At 46.6% G+C, this 16,519-nt stretch overlaps 1 long non-coding RNA gene across 1 annotated transcript; it reads left to right on the forward strand.

The window, feature by feature from the left end:
* The first annotated feature begins 2 nt into the window (after positions 1-2).
* On the forward strand, positions 3-1,712 carry LOC123845355 (uncharacterized). The gene is made up of 3 exons (XR_006791030.3): positions 3-280; positions 1,338-1,425; positions 1,555-1,712. It is a non-coding gene; the product is annotated as an uncharacterized LOC123845355 (long non-coding RNA).
* Positions 1,713-16,519: the final 14,807 nt, after the last annotated feature.

A 16,519-nucleotide genomic window follows, 5' to 3' on the forward strand; every position in this document is an offset into this window, starting at 1 on the left:
CCGCGCGCTCCGGCCCGGCCGGGGGCCGTTTCCATTCCTGGGGACCCCGGGGTGAAAGAATGAGAGAAGCCGGCCAGAGGGCGCCGCGCCGCTCCCTCGCAGGCCCCTGCCCCCCTCCTCGCCGGTCCGCCTCTCCCTCGCTGTGCACCGCGCTGGCTGCGGGGCCACCGCGCGCTGGCGCGGCCGGAATTGCCTCCCCTTCGTCCGGCCCCAGCCCAGTCGTCCCGCTGGGCGCCGGCTGGCCGAACTCCGGCCCGGCTAGGAAAGGAGCCCACTCCCGGTAAGCGCCTCCTACTGTTGCCCTGGCCTCGTGCCCCTGCAGCCAGCCAGCCATTCACTCACTCTTCCCCGCTTTCGTCTGTGCAAGAGTCTTATTGAGCACCTACTAGTGCTCAGCACGGTGGATCACAGTTCAAATTCTTCCCTGGATGATTCCCCAATTGAGGCGAGTAATCAAGTAGCAATAGTATGAATGAAGTAAGGGCTAGAACCCAGGGCCGAGACAGAGACAGAGACGACAGAGAGGAGAGGAAGAGACTGGGCCAGACGGAGGGTCGCAAAGCGGGAGAAGGCAGTGCCAGGGGAGTTTGGGAAGTGTAAGGAGGATCTTGAGGCAGCAATGACGGGATATACAAAAGCATAATGACAAAGAAGCACAGTAGGTTCTAGGAGCTGCAGGGAACTTAAGAGTGTAGGATGAGGAGGAGGGAAAAGAATGAAAACAAAGACAAGGCTAAAGTGGCAGACAGAGGCTCATCAGGAAGCAGGGCTGCTCTGTACGGTTGTCCAGGTTGTGTGCCATACTAAGAGGGAGGACTCACCCGTGTTCCACCCACCAAACTGTGTGCCCTGGTCGTGCCTAGAGGCGGTGACTTTCTCTCATTCGTACAAAGGCACTATATGAACTAAGTTGACTGAAGAGCTGTGTGGGTTAGCTAAGATTTAAGATTTTTTTTTTTTTTTTTTTTTAAAGATTTTATTTATTTATTTGACAGAGAGAGACACAGCGAGAGAGGGAACACAAGCAGGGGGAGTGGGAGAGGGAGAAGCAGGCTCCCCGCAGAGCAGGGAGCCCAATGCGGGACTCGATCCCAGGACCCTGGGATCATGACCTGAGCCGAAGGCAGTCGCTTAACCAACTGAGCCACCCAGGCGCCCAAGATTTAAGATTTTTATCCTGAAGCTGAAGAGAGGCTACTTGTATTCGTCAAGGTTCTCCAGAGAAATAGAATCAATAGGATATATATATGAGAGAGACAGAGATGGAGAGAGAAAGAGATTTATTTTAAGGAATTGTTTCATGCTATTGGAAATGCTGACAAGTCCAAAATCTGCAGGATGGCCTGACATGCTGAAGACCCAGAGAAGATTGCAGTTCGAGTCCAAAGGCACTCTGCTTACAGAATTCCTTCTTCATCAGAGGAGGTCAGTCTTTTTTCTATTAAGGCCTTCAACTGATTGGATGAGGCCCACCCATATCATGGAGGATAATCTGTTTTACTTTGTGTCTACTGTTCCTTTAAATGTTAATCCCATTTTAAAATTCCTTCACAGAGGCGCCTGGGTGGCTCAGTGGTGAAGTGTGCAACTCTTGATCTCGGCCTTGTGAGTTTGAACTCCGTGTTGGGTGAAGAGACTACTTAAAAATAAAATCTTAAAAAAATAAAAATAAAAATACCTTCACAGAAACATCTAGAATAATGTTTGTCCAAATATCTGGGTACCACAGGCCTAGCCAAGTTGACACGTAAAATCACACTACTGAAAACTGTCAATTCAGAACCTAGGCAGAGTCACTTTTAGATCACTTTGAGGAATGAGCAAATGGAGTGGGGAGAGTTTAGAAACAGAGCTATTTAGGAGGTAGACCTTGCTTGACTTCACAATTGACTGAGTAAAGACATGGCAGGGAGGAATGGGGAAGAGTCAAGGGGTTCCCAGGTTTCTAGCTTGAGGGTTCAGCGTAAGATGTGTTCACCTGAGGACACAGCCTGGTGGGGGGGGGGATGGGCTCTAAAGCACAAGGAAGGTTGGAGAAAGAGGCTTGGGAGCCACTACAGAGCTGCAGCTCTGGGAGTGGGTGAAATCACCCAGGAAGGGTGTGTAAAATGAAAAAAGGATGGGGGATTGGGGGAGGGATGGTGGAATTCTGGGAACATTTAAGGGATAGACAGAGGGTAAAGTGCCTTTGAAGGTAAGCATTATTATATTAGTCATGCAATGGGACAGCTTGTTGAAACATTGATTTGCATTCCTTCTCCCTTCCCATTCACCCCTCCCTTTACTCTGGGAGGAAAGCAGAAGCTTCCTGAAGACCTTAGCCCCAAGCCTCCTGAGACAATGCCAGGGGTCCTGAGGTTCAAGGGCAGAGAAGTGGCTTTTAGAGGCCAGGAAAAAGAGGTGTGACAACCTGGGAATGTGAAGGAAAATAGTGTGTGTCCTGAGCAGCCAGAACCCTGAACACTAGTTCATGCACTGCCGTGGGGTGGTAGTAGGGCTGGGAGGTGGGATGCCCAGGCCCAAGTTTCTAGCCTCGACATATCCACGCACCACACACACATATCCAGGAAGCAGGAGTCCAGGCCCCCCCCCCCTGGGGGCTAGAGCAGCTAGATGCCAGCCCTTATCCTGCTCTCTGGTGCTCCCCTAAACCTTCAGGATTCTGCTTGAGAAAATAGCAGTTTTTGCCATTCCAGTAGGCCCAGAATAGAATCAAATTGATTTATGGACCTCGCCTTGGCATGTGTGGTGGGAGCAGGGGAGACGCACAAAAGGGCATGGTGGAGACTATGGCAAAGTCCAACACCGAGGCTGTCTCCAGGCAGCCAGCACTGCAAATGTCACAAGAAAAGGGCTTCTATTTTAAAAACAAAAGCTGGAAATCCAAATGTTTATGTGAAATATTCTGATATGTATGCATTTGATTCCTTTATTAAAAATGCAAAAGGAGTCAAGCAAAATGTATTTGCCCTTCTTAGGCTGTAGCTTGAGTTGCTGCCACATGGCTCTGAGCACAGAGCCTGGGACTGGTTTGAGCAGGGTCTGAAGAAGCCAGGGCTGGGGAAGCAGGTGTTCTGGAAGCAGAAACCAGAGCCCTCACGGGGAACTGACTAGCTCAGACTATGGCAGGAGGGAGAGGGGTGCTCATTGGGAGAGGCCACCAAGCGTCCAACAGGTTTCTGTCCTTTTCACTTTCTTCTCCATTAGATGGTTAGTCCTGGGAAGTGGCGGGGGCGTCTTGGGAAGAGCTTCTGAGTCCTTGCCAGAGGGGAGAAGGGGGAAAAGCTGGGAACTCCATAGTTTAGCTTCTGAAAGCCTCATGGCGGGTGGGCAGCTGCCTCTGAGCTGGGAACAGCACTCCCCCACACACTGCGGGGAGGGGGCACCCCAGAGCTCTCCCTGCCCATGGTCCTGCTGACTCAGGTGCCCTCGGGCCCTTGGGCCTAGCAGAGGATGAGGCTCACTCACTTTGTCTACCCTCCCCTTCCCATCCGCCTCCCTCCGTGGGCTGGGTGAAGAGAATGAGTCGATTCTCAGTGGCCCAGACAGTGCCCTGTTGATGCCCTCAGCAAGAAGCTTTTTGGAAACCCCAGAATGACTCGGAGCCTGAGGCCCTGTTTCCTCTCCTGACCGCATCCTGCAGCTCGCAGGTGCAGGAAGGGGCACTGCCCGTTGGCATCTGCCTCTGTGGGCCAGAACCCTCTGGACGGGGCGCAGGCTGGCTGCAGGCAGGTGAGTAGCTATGGGAAATGCATACGACCACCTTAGGGGGCCAAGCCAGGGGGTTTCACTCAACTCCCTCAAGGGAAGAGCAACTGGGACCAAGACATTGAGTTTAGAGAGCAGCTTGGAATGCAGGGCAGACCCATCAGTGGGGCTCAGACTCCTGAGCTGCATGAGATGGAAAAGGAGCCCACTTCCCCAATACACACCAGCATCCTCCAGGCCAGCAATTCTCAGCTGGTTTCTGAATGCCACCAGATCCTCTCCACAGTGCTTAGAGTCCTGCCCCTTACCCTCCCCACCTTCTCTCTCTTGCCTTTCATTTTTCCTTCGCCTTCTCTCGTTCTTCCAACCCCTTCCTCTCCACCTCCTCCATCCTAGCCACCAGGGCTCCCTAGGATTCCAGGGGCTACAGGACTGTGTCTGAGCACCTCCTGTCCAGAGCACTGGCCCCTGAGACGCCATCCTCCCCTCTTCCCCTACTGCACAAGCCTCAGTTGTAGCTTGCTCTCCCTGGTGGGACCACCAGGGGGCGAGAGTTGACCGCTCTTGGATCTGGACCGATGATGTTCTCTGGTCTTTCTTCCCTGTGCCTTGGAGGAAAAAAATCCTGAGAGTGAAAGTGATGGAGAGTGGAGTGGAGTTGTCCTAGGCTCTAATCTAGCCTGAGACTTCTTTGCTTCCTATAGCCCTGCTGGTGGAGGACGTGGACCGTTCCCCTCCCGAGCGCGGAACCGGCCCTTCCTCCCTGCAGGACCCCAGCCCCCAGCCTCCCTTCCCTCGCTCTGGGATCACTGCCCAGCATGCCCTCAGGCCCTGGTCTCCAGCCATCCTCTCTTCTGTTTCTAGAGACCCACAGAATTTGAAACTTAAAAAAAAATTTTTTTAAAGATCATTTATTTGAGAGAGAGAACAAGAGAGCAAGCTGGGGGCGGGGCGGGGGGGAGGGGCAGAGGGAGAGGGAGAAACAGACACCCCGCCGAGCAGGGAGCCAAATGAGGGGCTCGATCCCAGTACCCTGGAATCATGACCCGAGCCAAAGAAAGACCCTTAACCAACTAAGCCACCCAGACACTCCAAGAATTTGAAACTTTAAGAAAAGATAGTGAATTATGTTAAAAACAATACAACTACAAAGATAAAAAGCTAAATACCAGAGCAGAGAAAGCAGTGGTTGTTGTGGGGCTTTCAAATATGGCAGAGACCAGCCCCTCGACAGATAGGACATGTGGGTCCCAAGGGTGCCTCTGCTCCCAGCTCTCCTCACCGCCCCTTCCAGTGCCCACAAAGAAAGTCCCTATCTGCTTGAAGTCAGATGGCACGTAGTGAGACTTTGTCAGCCTGGTCTCCACGGCATTTCTGCGCTGGCAGGGTTATGCGTGGTGGAGAAGTCCCAGGCCCCTGGCCCCCAAGCCCCTGCCTGAGCTGCACCTCAAGTCATGAGTTCCAGCAGCCAGCCGGGGCGGTGGTGGGAAAGGTGGAGGGCGAAGGTGGGGGTGTCTCCTGCTCTGATCAGCGCTGGGTTATTAGAAATCCGATAACCGGTTGCTTTTCTCAAAGGCCTGGGGATAGAGTGCCCTCCAAAGTAGCGCCTGGCCTACCTGGGGCCTTTTTCTCACTTTACCTGGCAGGTGGTTATTGAGCAGCTCAGGGACATAATTTAGGAGAGATGTAAAAAGTATGTGTTTTAGGGGCACCTGGGTGGCTCAGATGGTTAAGCGTCTGCCTTCGGCTCAGGTCATGATCCCAGGGTCCTGGGATCGAGTCCCGCATCGGGCTCTCTGCTCCTTGGGAGCCTGCTTCTCCCTCTGCCTCTCTCTCTCTGTCTCTCATGAATAAATTAATAAAAATCTTTAAAAAAAAAAAAGTATGTGTTTTGGACTCAAGACAAATTAGCCTCGGTTTCTCCATCTGTAAAATGGGGATGGTGGACCCACTGCTATGGCTGTGGGTTGGATAGTGAAATCATGTAAGATGGTTTTTAGCATTATGTAATTATCGAGTAAGCTCCCCACCCAAAGTGGAGCTCCAGCTCGTGGCCCCGAGATCAAGAGTCGCATGTTCCACGGACTGAGCCAGCCAGACGCCTGGGAAAGGTAGTGGTTTTTATTATTTTCATTTATTTAATTTTTTCAGATTTTATTTATCTATTTGCCAGAGAGAGAGCACAAGTAGGCAGAGGGAGAAGCAGTTCTCCCCGCCGAGCAGGGAGCCCGATGCGGGGCTCGATCCCAGGACCCTGGGTTCATGACCTGAGCCGAAGGCAGAAGGAAAAAGAAATAAATCTTTTTTTTTTTTAAGATTTTATTTATTTGACAGAGAGACACAGCGAGAGAGGGAACACAAGCAGGGGGAGTGGCAGAGGGAGAAGCAGGCTTCATGCAGAGCAGGGAGCCCGATGTGGGACTCGATCCCAGGACCCTGGGTTCATGACCCGAGCCGAAGGCAGACGCTTAACCGACTGAGCCACCCAGTCGTCCTAGAAGTGATTTTTTTTAAAAGATGTTTTTTTCCACATTCCTAATCTTAAAAGAAAAATAAGTTCTTCTTCCTTACACCCAACTCTAAGGGAAAAAAAAACAACAACAAAAGAAGCTTCTGCACGATAATTATGACTTCAGTGGTCCAAACCTGTTTACTGGTGACCAAGTTTCACTTCCTGTGGTTTAGCAGCTCAAAGCTTCAAAAGGCCACCTTCCTCCTGTGACCAGCCCTGGGCCTGGGGCCTTGGCATGGATTAACTAGAAACAAATTCATACCTCACACTTCTGTCTCCTCTTAAAATACTCAGTGTGATGAGAAAGGAAGAGAAAGGAGAATGGTTTACCTTGAGGTAGGATGCTCTTGAAGTCAATTGAAATGGTCCATAAACCCAGCTATGTGTGACCTCTTCACACCTCCCACCCCAAAGCTCTTGTCTCAACCCCGTCTGTGACTGGTCAGTGCATTTCCATCTATTTGTTTATAATTCATGCACTAAAGTGTTCTAGGCACTTCGATAGCTCTGCGGGGGTTGGGCAGAGAGAGGGGGCTTAGTGGTTGGAGTCAGTTCTGTGGAATGGCTGAAAGGCACCATGCAAGGTCTGATGGAGGAGCTTGAAGCAAAGTTTAGCTGGGTGTTTGTGATGGGCAAAAGCCCCCTAAGCTGAAACCAGGGAGGAGAAGCCACTGAGTTTGTCCAAGAAACTTCAAATATGTCTTGGATGCTGGAAAGTGGGTGATGTCTACTTTCTATCCTTGCCCATTGCTAAGAGCTGGGATTCCAGCAAGCACAGCTAAGAAATTGAAAAGCAATCTCTATACACGCAAATGCCAACAGTGATTACTTCTGGGGAGGGGGCTGGCCCAGGGACTGGGGGACGAAGAGGAGTTGAGTTTTATTTATCATTTCTGTGTGGACTTTTTGCTGCGAAAATGTATTCTTTATTCATATGCCATTTCTGCAATTTAAAATTAATGGTTAAAATTGATAGTCTAAAACTTATTATGAATACTTTCCAACATAAATAAAAGGACAGAGTCTAGTATAATGAACTCTCATTTATCCATCACCTAGATTTAGTGATTTTCAACATTTCCCTATATTTCCTTAGTTTATCTTTTCTTTAGCAAAATTTTATTTTTTTAAAGATTTTTATTTATTTATTTGACAGAGAGACACAGTGAGAGAGGGAACACAAGCAGGGGGAGAGGGAGAAGCAGGCTTCCCGCTGAGCAAGGAGCCCAACGCGGGGCTCTATCCCAGGACCCTGGGATCATGACCTGAGCTGAAGGCAGACGCTTAATGACTGAGCCACCCAGGCACCCCCCCTTTTTTTTTTTAAACATTTTATTTATTTATTTGACAGAGACACAGCGAGAGAGGGAACACAAGCAGGGGGAATGGGGGAGGGAGAAGCAGGCTTCCCACGGAGCAGGGAGCCCGAAGTGGGGCTCAATCCCAGGACCCTGGGATCATGAACTGAGCCGAAGGCAGATGCTTAACGACTGAGCCACCCAGGAGCCCCCTTTAACAAAATATTTTTTAAAAAGTCCCACATGGCCACACACCACTTCTAAATGTTTCAGAGCGCATCTCTGAAAAAAAACTGGACACTTTTCTTACAGAATCATATGATCATTATCACAATAGCCCCTTAATATTGCCTAATACCAAGTCACATTCAAAGTTCCCCAGTTGTCCCAACACTGTCTTTAAAGCCGGTCTGTGTTTATCTGGATCCAAGTAAGGTCTACACGTTGAATTTGGCTGTTTTTCTTGTGTGGGTCCCCTTTCCCCACCCCCAAATTTTTTTTATCATGTCAGTGACTTGTTGAAATCAGGTCAGTTGTCTCATGAAATGACCTACATTCTGTGTTTTATCTGCTTGCCTCCTCGCGTTGTCATTGAACTTGCTCCTGACCCCTATATTTGTCACATTGTGTTTTCTCCCTTCTCACTGGAAACTAGTCCCTGAAACGATATGTGAACATCTTGTAATGGTCCAGCTCTCACCTCTTGGCTTTAGTATCCACCAGTGATCTTTGCCTGAATCAATTACTTTCTTCGAGGTTGTGAAAGGTGATTTTCTGTTTCTATTTAAAATATTTTTTTTCCTAAAAAGCAGTAAACTTCATATGGTGTGGGCAGTTGCCTTCTTATTGACCTACCTTCCAAGTTCAGGTTATGATATAAGAAAACCCCCAAAAGATGTCCCTGTTGATTTATTATATTTTAAAATAAGTTCCCTGTTCTGGGGCACCTGGGTGGCTCAGTCGTTAAGCATCTGCCTTCGGCTCAGGTCATGATCCCAGGGTCCTGGGATCGAGTCCCGTGTCGGGCTCCCTGCTCAGCGGGGAGTCTGCTTCTCCCTCTCCCACTCCCCCTGCTTGTGTTCCCTCTCTCGCTGTCTCTCTCTCTGTCAAATAAATACATAAAAAATCTTAAAAAAAAAAAAAAATAACTTCCCTGTTCTTACAGCCTGCTGGCGGGCTCTGCTCAGGAGTCTTTCAAGACTTCAACTGCTGAGAGTCCCCAGACCCTGTATGTGTGGATCTCTCTTGGTACCAGACCACAGAGAAACAGATTCTTAAATGTCAAAAAGCGTTTAAGTGGGCTGAGAAATGAATTTTACTTTCTGACTTGCTGTTACTTGTTTGTCTTGACTTGTTTATGGTAGTGGATGGCACGGTTGAATTGTTGCCTTTGCGTGTGTGCGGATCGTGTTGCCGTGATTGTTTGATTTTTAATTGATGGATTTATGCTTCTAGCCTTTTGGTGGGTGCATTTTATAAAACATTTAAAATATATTTTTTTAAGATTTTATTTATTTATTCATGAGAGACAGAGAGAGAGAGAGAGAAGCAGAGGGAGAAGCAGGCTCCCAAGGAGCAGGGAGCCCGATGCGGGACTCGATCCCAGGACTCTGGGATCATGACCTGAGCTGAAGGCAGACGCTTAACCGTCTGAGCCACCCAGGCACCCCATTTAAAATATTTTTAAAAGCAATACATGAGATAAGTCTCTGGAGAAGAGATTGGGCCTGTAATCATGGGACTGTGGACCAGAGAGGTCCCCTCACCCCATGTCCCCCCGGGCTGGGCCCCTGTCCGCAACAGCCGGACCACCCTGACCACCCACTGCTGGTGTCTCAGCAGAGCCGCTGGGTGTGGAAGGCTGCCAGCCCCACTCGTGTCAGGGAATGCTCTGGGCTCTGCGAGGCAGTCCCCGCCCTGAAAGACAGGATGACCAGGGTCCACTCACAGGCTTTCACGCAAGGGACACTGTGATCAACCAATTCTCTGGAAATCAATGATTACAAAAGTGATTTATTCGCACAGTACAGAATTCTTTGCATAATTTGGAGTTTCAAAAAAGAGGAAAGGAAAAATAACATTTTACTCAAAATTAAAGTTCTGCATGGAGTTTCTTTCTTTTATGCCCATAAGCCTACACTTTCCGTCTTTTGTGTGTGTGGGATGGAGACCCAAGTCGTCAGTGGTTGTTCTTCAGGGGAGCTGGGAATCTTCTTAATTTCTGTAGCCCCACGGCCTTGCTGAGTAACTGGCACATAGCAGATGCAAAATAAGAATGTGTTGAATCAATTAATTTGAGAAGAGAAATCCAAAGCCAGGGTATAATTCAGTTCCACTTAAGGAATAGTTTGTGCTGTTTATTTTACTCCCAATGATTATAGCAAACACTGAATGCTTACTATGTGTCACGTAGTTCTAAGCACTTCATATAGTAACGCATTTAACTTTTTCATGTGCCCACTGAAATAAAAAACATTGTTCCCATTTGACACATGAGGATTTTGAAGCAGAAAGGGTTGAACACCTTACCCGGGTAACAAAGAAGGTGAGAAGCAGAGCTGGGACTTGAACCCAGAGGTGGCCCCAGCTTATGCACTAAAGTCCTATGTTACACTGTGTTTCACAGTCGGTCCATTAGAGTCTAAAATAATAATAAGTAATTACTGACGTGCACTTCAGTACATTATGTGCTCTGCTACTTTTCAAAGTGCTTCCAAAATGCATTGTTTATGAGTCCACAGCGCCTGCTCTTGAGGTGAGGGGAGTTCGCTGTTTCGAAGGAGACAGACCATCAGCGGTGATAGAATCAGGCAGGGCAGCGAAGGAGAAGAGCCTACAGGAGGGGAACAGGCGGCAGGGAGTGTTGTTCGGTTTGGAACGGACATTCAAAACCAGTCCTGAGCTAGATGGGAAGGATGCAGTGTATTTATCAAAGCGAAAGCTCCTGAGCAAGTTGAATGTCTAATAGGGAGGATCGGTTAACTACATTATGGTTTATCCACAGTGACCATTATGAAATCTATATAGTGGCCCAGAAAAATGTTTATAGTATATTCTGGGGTGGGGGAAACAGAACATCTCATGATCGCAGCAATGTAAAATGTGACCGTGATAGAGAAGGGTTGGAAAGAGAATGTGCCAACGTGAAAATTACTGCAATTAGGGTGGAGGGTCTGGAGTTATTTAACTCTTAATATGACATTTTTCTCTCTTTATGGAATCAGAATTTAAAAATGAAACCTGAGAAGATTTGGGACAATAGGTTATAAAAAAAAAAAGAGAGAGAGAGAGAAAGAAAACACCCAAGACTTTGCTTAAAAAGATAGAAAGAATTCAGCAAGCCTTGTGTCCTCTACTATGCTGTGACTTTGTGTGCATAGGATACAGTATGGGGACAACACAAGGCTTGTTTTAGGGTGGTTGGGGGCTGATGCGAAGAGACGTATTGGATTAGAGAGATGCAAGCATGCACATCATGAAGACAGTCATTTTCAGAGCAGGGTGCGCGAGATTAATCACCCTGTGTCTAGCACGTCTCCCTGGGGCAAACCACAGCCTCCACCCAGACACCAGCAGCTGTTGTCTCAGATCTGTACTTCAGGCTTTGCTGCCCACCAGAGCCAAGCCCCTCTGCTTTCACTGCCTAACTTGCCAGTTAGGACTACCCAGGCAATGTGGGGGGTGGGGTGGGGTTTTGCACTGTTTCTCCCCATTTTGATCCCTTACCTCAACACACCTGCAAAGATCCCCATTCATCCTCTCATTCTGATGCCCAAGCTCTCCTTGGTGAGGGGACCCTGATTATATTAATCTGGGTTCTCCAAAGAAACAGAATCAATAGAAGAGATAAATATATCTATTATATATAGATATCGATATATTATATAGATTGTTATATGTATTATAATATATACATATATATATACACACATCTAAATCCATCCATCTCTCTATTTAAAGACATTTGTTATAAGAAATTAGCCCACAGCATTACAGAGGCTGAGAAGTCCCAAGATCTGCAGTTGGCAGGCTGGAGACCCAGGAGAGACTCGATGATGTAAATTCCAATCCCAGTCTGAGTCCAAAGGAACAGCTCAGACAGTCAGGTAGAAAGTGAATTCCCTCTTACACAGCCTTTTTGTTGTGTTCAGGCCTTCGATGGGTTGGATGAGCCCCCTGCCTCCCACCTCCTCCCCCATACCCTGCCACGTTAGGGAGCTCAATCTTCTTTACTCAGGCTATTGATTCACATGTTAATCTCATGCACACCTATGGACACACTCAGAATAGCATTTGACCAAATGTCTGGGCACCGTGTGGCCCAGCAAGTTGGCACATAAAATTAACCATCATTTAACCATTGATCTTTTGAGAACAGAAGCAGGGTAATTCTATGCAGGGCCAGTAACGGTGGCCTTGACCTCAGTGTGCCATTTGGTTTAGTACTGATGAGGGATAAACAGGGTAAGGCAGGTGCTAGTAGAGCAGTGGAAGAAGGAAGATGACTTGAGCTGTGGGCCAGGATGCATGGGTTTTAAATTCTGCCATGTGTGTGTGACCCCCACAAGTCAGTAAAGCTCTTGGCACTTTAGCTCCTTCATCTGTAAAATAGAGAAAATAATACAAGTTCTTTAGTGAAGATACTTGCACAAGTTACATAAACTCTCCAAGACTCAACTCTTTAACCTCTAGCACAGGGGCAATAAATTCTATACCTCATGAAATTGTTGTGAGGATTAATAAGATAATATATACAAAACCTTTAGCTCGATGCCTCTCATATATTATGTGCTCAATAAATATTAGCTATCATTTTAACATCTACTTCAGAGGGGTGTTGTAATCACCTATTATAAATAAAAAGTCTTTGGAATAATATAATAAGATGGCAATCTTGTGTTCTTTTAAAGTTGGGCAGATACCAAACTGACAAATATTTTTAAAAATAATAATTCCTGGTGGTGTTTGTTAAGGGTGTGGTGAATGGGCACTCACATACACCTCGAGAGAGAATACAAATTTTCCAACAATTTGGCACAATGTACCAAAAGTCTTAAACTGCTTGTAATCTTTGATGAATACTGATTTTCACTTCTAGGAATTTGTCCTAAAAAATGAATTAGAAAAGTTAACAAAAATCTTTGTACAAGGATGTTCATCATAGAATTATTTATAAGGGTGAAAAATTGAAACAAGATTAGGGACTTGGGGCTGCCTGGCTGGCTCAGCCGGAAGAGCATGCAATTCTTGATCTTGGGTTCATGAGTTTGCATCTCATGTTGGGTGTAGAGATTACTTTAAAAAATAAATAAGCTTAAAAAAAAATTAGGAGCTTGGTTACACAAATGAGATTATATTTAATATAATGATGTATTGTAACCTTAAAAACATGCTTTAGAAAAATATGTAATGATATAATAAAATATGGCATATTGCTGAGGAAAGAAAGCAGGCTACGAAATAATGTATATAGGGCTCCCTGGCTGGCTCAGTTGGTAGAGCATGCGACTCTTGATCTTGGGTCATGAGTTCAAGCCCCATGTTGGGTGTAGAGCCTACTTAATTAAAAAAAAAAAAAAAATGAGGGGCGCCTGGGTGGCTCAGTCATTAAGCGTCTGCCTTCAGCTCAGGTCATGATCCCAGGGTTCTGGGATCGAGCCCCGTATCGGGCTCCCTGCTCAGCGGAAGGCCTGCTTCTCCCTCTCCCGCTCCCCCTGCTTATGTTCCCTCTGTCGCTGTCTCTCTGTCAAATAAATAAAATCTTAAAAAAAAAAAATGAGTGCCAAAATAATGTATGTAATATACATTTAACATATAGTTACTGAGTGCCAATTTTGTGCCAGGCACTGGGTATACACTTGGGAACACAACAGACCCAGTCTATGGTCTCATGTAGATTCTCCCCAATTTAGCTGAAAGAAAAATGTACACATGTGTATTATTATATACATAGAAAAATAATCTAAGGTATCTTTTCATGGTGAAATGATGGGTGTTTTTCATTTTCCCTTTGTATTTTCCTGTAATTTCCACTTTTTATTAATAAAGAACCAGTGTTGCTTTAATAATTAGAAGAAAACTCTTAAAAATTAAAAAATTTGTTTTATTTGAGTATAGTTGACACACAATGTGACATTACTTTCAGGTGTGCAGCATAGTGATTCAACAACTCTATGTTACGCTGTGCACCCCCCCAAGGGTAGCTGCCCTCTTCACCACACAACCAAATACAGTATCATTGACCAGATTCCCTGTGCTGTACGTTTTATTCACATGACTCATTCGCTTATTCTTCCCATAACCGGAAGCCTGGATCTCTCACTCCCCTTCACCCATTTTGCCCATCCCCCCCCTTCCCTCAGGCAACCATCAGTTTGTTCTCTATATTTCTAGGTCTGAGTCTGCTTTTTATCTGTTTATTCATTTGTCTTGTTTTTTTTAGATTCCACATGTAAGTGAGATTATATGGTATGTGTCTTGGAAATTCTTAAAAATTCTTAAAATTCTTAAAATTTTTAAGAGAGAGCCTGGGTCAGGGAGTCGCCTAGTGTGAGCTGGGTTCAGAATGGAGAGAGCGCCTCTTTGGGTGTCGCAGGGGAAGAGAGGGCAGGAGGGTTCGACAAAGGTTTGAGTGGCAATGTTTGCTTCTCTGTGACCTTGACCAAGCCTCTTTACTTGTCAGTTTCGTCGTCAGTAAAATGAAGCTAATCATTCCTGCCTGCTGCAGGGTCATGAGAATTTATGAAATCATGTGTTTGTGCTTTTTAAACATTTGTGGCGTGTTACACAGATGTAAGTGGTGTTATTATTACCTTAAACAAGTGACTTCCCATCTCTGATCCTCAGTGTCCTCTTCTTAGAATGGACAAAATGGGTTTCTAGCTCTATAGTACTGTGATGTAGTAAATGTGAATCCCAGGCAGTGTTTGCTTTCACGGAAGATGTCATTACATACTTCTTGATTTGGTGATCGTGAAGAGGAAGAGCGATTGCACATCTTCGCTTCCTCTTTTCCTCTCACTTTCCAAGCATTCCCTGGTCTGTTGGCTATGGGTCTTTCTATCATTTGCCCCATTCGCCTGAGGCTGGGGGGCTTGGTGCAGGACAGGGAGTGGTAAGAAGCTTCCTGCGGGTCACTCAGCCCCGGCAAGGGAGGGATTTAGACTTGGTAAGATCTACCACCTGGGAAGCCCTCACAAGTGTCCAGAGTCCTCATTTTACCCTCAGAATGACACGGGGGCTGAGTCCTGTCACCGAGCACAGCTTTGCCAGCTCTGTCATTCTTCTGAACTCCTCAGATCACTCATCACCCCGGGGGGGAGGGGGGGCCCTGGGTTCCCACACTATGCCCTGAGAAAGAACCCCGAGGATCAAGGGAGGTGAGAAAAAATGCCCAGAATTAGTCACAAGAATGAAGTCAGAATCACACAGGGCAAATGTGCCCAGCCTTTGACCAGGTGCTGACCTTTTTTTTTTTTTTTTAATCTATCTCTTTTTTTAAATTTGAGTATAGTTGATGCTGACCTTTTAAAACCCCAGAGCAGCTCCACCCTTCTCGCCTCCACAGTGGAGGGCAGGGTGAGGGTGAGGGCAGGGGCGGGGGTGGTGACAGGGATGGGGATGGGGAGGGGGCAGCAGGGCCTGGAACGAGATAATCCCAAGGCGGGGCTCCTGTGGTTGGTTTGTCTAAAACACCACAGCTTACAAAGTACTTTGAAGAACATGATTTCCTTTGATCTACCAGGCAGCCCAGGCAGACATAATCACCTCCATCCTTCAGATGAAGAAAGTGAGGCTCACGCGGCAGAGAGACACCCCAGGACAGACAGCTAGTGTGGCGGCGGGAGGCAGGACCCAGGCCGATGTTAGTTAGCCCCAGTGCTTTGGCAGTTTCACGGCCCTTTGGTAACTTCCCTTAAAAAAAAAAGTTATAGGGCGCCTGGGTGGCTCAGTTGGTTAAGCGACTGCCTTCGGCTCAGGTCATGATCCTGGAGACCCGGGATCGAGTCCCACATCAGGCTCCCTGCTCAGCAGGGAGTCTGCTTCTCTCTCTGACCCTCCCTCCTCTCATGCTCTCTGTCTCTCATTCTCTCTCTCGCAAATAAATAAAATCTTAAAAAAAAAAAAAGTTATAAAATTTTCGAGAACAAAGAGATGGACGGGGGAAGGGATCTATAATCCCCTTACTCTGACACAATCACTGCTAACATTTATTGAATTTCCTCTAGACTTTCTCGTGTGCCCTTTTATCGAACATACCTAAAATGACATATCCTTCCTCCTACTCTTCACAAGATGTCATATCATTTCATATTATGGTGTGGTTCTGATGGTCATTCCTTCAGCAGGCAGTTAATGAGTGCCTACTGCATGCCAGCTAGGGTCCCAGGCATTGGGATACAGCCCTGAATAAAGCAGACAAACTCCTTTCACTTATGGAGCCCATATTCTGATGGCAGAGACCAACAATGAACAAAGAAGTAAGACAGATGGCATTTCCTTCCTTAGCACCAAGAGAAAAGAAACATACCTGATGCTTAAAACTTGTGCTAAAGAGCGAAAGATAGTTTTTATCCACGGGACGTGGTGGCATGTAAGATTTTGCTTTACCAAAACCCATCTAACAATTATTGAGCTTGAAGCAAGTGGGTGTTCAACATACGCAATTTTGTTACCTTCTTTTCTTTTATCGTCAACATTTTCTAATCTCTCCTTTCAGCAACATCTTAAAAATTTGCCTAACAACAGCCCATTATATTAATGAGGGCATTATGCCACCAGATATTCAAGTTGTTCCCTTCCAGGTGAAGTCTTTAAGAATGTTTTAGAACTTGGTGCATCAAACTTTTCTTAGTATTATTGTCTCAGAAGAGATTGGAGGACATGAAATCACAGGGTCACAGGGGAAGGACATTTTGGAGGGATGGAATATGAATATTTTTTAAAGCTCTGGGTATTGATTGACAAATTGCTTTCTAGAAGAACCTGCCCTTGAGGGCCT

The sequence above is a fragment of the Mirounga angustirostris genome, unplaced genomic scaffold, assembly GCF_029215605.1.
Source record: "Mirounga angustirostris isolate CCGP_5_RB_7025 unplaced genomic scaffold, mMirAng1.0.hap1 SCAF_6, whole genome shotgun sequence".
Classification (NCBI taxonomy): Eukaryota; Metazoa; Chordata; class Mammalia; order Carnivora; family Phocidae; genus Mirounga; species Mirounga angustirostris.